The sequence below is a fragment of the Chinchilla lanigera genome, unplaced genomic scaffold, assembly GCF_000276665.1.
Source record: "Chinchilla lanigera isolate Chin_1 unplaced genomic scaffold, ChiLan1.0 scaffold00157, whole genome shotgun sequence".
Lineage (NCBI taxonomy): Eukaryota > Metazoa > Chordata > Mammalia > Rodentia > Chinchillidae > Chinchilla > Chinchilla lanigera.
Window position 1 is genome coordinate 1320804 of NW_004955558.1, and position 3463 is coordinate 1324266.

Consider the following 3463-nt stretch of genomic DNA (forward strand, 5'->3'; position numbering starts at 1 on the left):
CAGCTTTCTGTCTCTTTTGCTTCTCCATCCTCTCCCAATCCTTCTCCCTGGGAACTTTGAGAACCGCACTGGACACAGATGTACACGCGACAGGCCATGCTGTCATCACAGTGAGGTCCTGCTGCCCAGAGCGATTCAAGGACCAATTTAAGCCACTAATTTTTTCTGACATTTTTATATCATTTTATGCCTATTTAAAATATGAATTTTTGTCCTACTTTGGACCAGGAATACGGCTCACAGGCACGCCTGGGAAGTGCAAGGTCTGGAGTTCAAATCCAGGTAAGCACCAAGAAAGTATTCTAAGATAACGAAGGTAGCCTTCATTTCCCAATTTTCCCCTGCAGTTGGGAAATTGTTTCTTCTGCTTCCCTATACATGATGTGATGTCAAAGTGGATTGGATTGTGATTCTACAATTTAATATAAATTGAAACTCATAGCACAGGCTTTTCTTTGAAGCCAGTGATGATGAACCTTTAGGAGACTTCAATAACACCTGGCTGTGGCACACGTGCCATAGGTTCCCCACCACTGTTCACTTTCACCTGGCATAACTGACCTTCATTCATGCAGTAGCATGTGCCAACAGGTTGTTCCTTTTTAAAAAAGTATTGCTAAATTGAATCCCAATGATGGGTACATGGAGCTTCATCTGGCATTGGATATATATATATATATATCACAATGTGCTATATATATGTGCTATATATATATATACCACCAATGTGCTAATAGAATTTTACATTCTCACCAGGAAAATCCAAGATTTTCAGTTGTTCCACAACTTCTCCAACACTCAGCACGCCTGGTCTCCTTTCCATTTTCTTTAGTGTACTCTCACTGTGGCTATGTTCTGAACTTCTCTTTTATTGATACAGGGTACCTCCATGCAGTTTGGCCTGGTCTTGAACTCATCATATAACCTAGGCTGTCCTCTAACTCATGGCCTCTTGTGTCCACCTCCAAGTGCTGGGATCACAGGTACATGCTCCCACATGTGACATTCTGCACTTCTTTGATGACTGACACACTATGCTCTCATGTATTTTCTATCTCTGTATCCTGAAGTGTCTATTCCACTCTTCACCCTGTTTCCTATTACATTGCTTTCATGTGGACATTTTCTGGAGTTACTTGTATACTGGGGTGGAGGGAGCATTGGGCATTGAATCCTTGAACTTCACACGGAGTTCCATCCAAGCTCTTTTTATTTTGAGAGTGTCATGATGTTACCAACTTGCCCTGCTATTTTTGGTCACTGAGAGTGGACATAGAATGAGGAGCACTACCACAGAGCTAAATCTCAATTGCTTTCAAATTTATTTTACCTTAAGATATTTTCTTTCTACGTTTCCCAGGCTGAATTTGAACTTTCCATCCTCCTGCCTCAACCTTCTAAGCAACTGGGACTATGCTCATGAGTCACCATACCTGAACCCTATTGAGTATTCAGCACATATACATATAGAGAATTATTTTTCTGTGGATTCACATTCAGTGAGAACTATATATCTGAATTTATTGGGACATAATGCTACCATATAATACAAATATTCTGTAAATTCTTTGTTATGTATCCATTTTGCAACTATTTTCTTCAAGATCATGACCAGGCAAGAGAATTCTTCACCCCTACTCCCAAGTTTACCCTAAATTGATTCAAGAGAGCTGCAGGCTCTCACAAGTGAGATTTAGGGGGCACCTGGGTCAGACCCAGATCAGCTATCCCTGATAGTTGTCACTTACACAGAGCAAGCACGGTTTCTATATTAGAAATGTGTGAGTGAGATGTTTCCCTGGAAGTTTTGCTCATGGAGACCACTATGAAGCAGACCTGAGCAGGACTTAAATTAACCAATTGGCTTTTTATGTTTATTTGTGAATTTGTTCAAAGCCTAGGATGCTTGTCTGGAAGTGGGCAATGAACTCATAGTAAGTGAACCTCTGTGAGTTACTAATCCTTGCTAAAAGCTATAATGGTGGATAAAACCAGAAAACCTCAAAGGATAAGACAAGATCACAGCCAAGGACACCTGGATCCAATCTCAACTAGATAAAGACTATAGCCACAGGCATCTCACTCCTGGGTGGATTAACTTAATCCTTATTAAGGATTAATTTAATACCTTACTTGGAGAGGTCCTTGGGTAATTCCCCCCTTCTTGAGTACTACCCTCCCTTTTTCTGATAACCAAATAAGTATAGGCCATCCAGAGAAGGTCTTGGCCTTAGCCCCCAGAACCTCAAATTTTGTGAGAGGGCTTTGATCCTCCTGGAGCCCTGAAATCATTCCATTTGCCTCTTTTTATTTAGCCTTCACTGTACACTCATTCAGGAGATTGTGGACCTGATCAACCCACAATAACTAAAGGATTTTATTCACCTGATAACTGGTGCCCAAAGACAGGGATGTATAGTCCTTAGACTGCAAATTTTTAGCCTGAATGAGTAAGTCTCCCTAGAGTAGAAAGTGTGGGAGACAGAGAAGGCCTTCACAGGATAAAAACTTCACCAGGGACACCTGAAGAAAGGAGGGAAAAGAAGCATTCCACAAGGAAAAGAAGCATTCCACAAGGAAAAGGAGTGAGTCTTTCTTCCATGAACAAGCTGTTCTTATCCAGAGTAAAATGGGCCAAAAATTTTCAACTGAAGAGCAAAGATGCATAAAGCTGCTCTAAAGCTTGCTTAAACACTCAGGGGCTCATGTGCCAAAAAAAGACCTAACAAAAATGTTAGAAGGGGTAACAAAATATAATCCTTGGTTTCCTCTAACAGGCATGGTAGATATTGACAACTGGGAAGGAGTTGAAAAAATCTTAAAAAGGCACACAGTACAGGAAAAATCATTTCCTCTGAGATATTCTCAGCTTCAAACCTTGTTGATTCAGTTTTAAGTCCATTGCAAAGTTTACAGTCAATAGCTTCTGACTCAGAGGCAGAGGAAACAAAAGAGCTCCCAACAGAGACACCTACGCAGGAGCAGGGGCCTTTCAATAGAACATCCCGTATGGCTTTATCTGGAAACCTACAGATTTTAAAGTAACAAGCAGCCACAAAAGAAGAAATCATTGGCACCCCTGCTTGCTTCCCAGTTGGAAGTCAGCAAAATCATCATAATGAGGAGATTGTTTCTCATTGCCTTTTGAAATTAACATGCTAAAAGATCTTAAGTAAAGTGTTGTTAATAAATGGGGTTCAGAGCCCATTTATAGCAGGAGTTCTACAGAATGTTTTGGATACATATCAATTGACACCATATGATACCAGGCATCTAGCACAAACATGCCTGTCCCTTGCTTAATTTTTTCATTTTGATATACAGTTTAAAAGTCTTGTTTCAGAGCAGGCTCATAGAAACAAAATGGGTCTTAATCCACTTCCAAAGATAGATGAGGAGATACTTTCTGGGACAGGTCCCTATGTGCTTCTTGAGGATCAGCTCTGAGGTCCTGATGAGCTAT

At 40.6% G+C, this 3463-nt stretch overlaps 1 protein-coding gene across 1 annotated transcript in view; it reads right to left on the reverse strand.

The window, feature by feature from the left end:
- Positions 1-3463, reverse strand: part of LOC102020618 (sialic acid-binding Ig-like lectin 14) — a gene marked incomplete in the record, with an annotated part of 33436 nt that overhangs the window by 3351 nt on the left and 26622 nt on the right.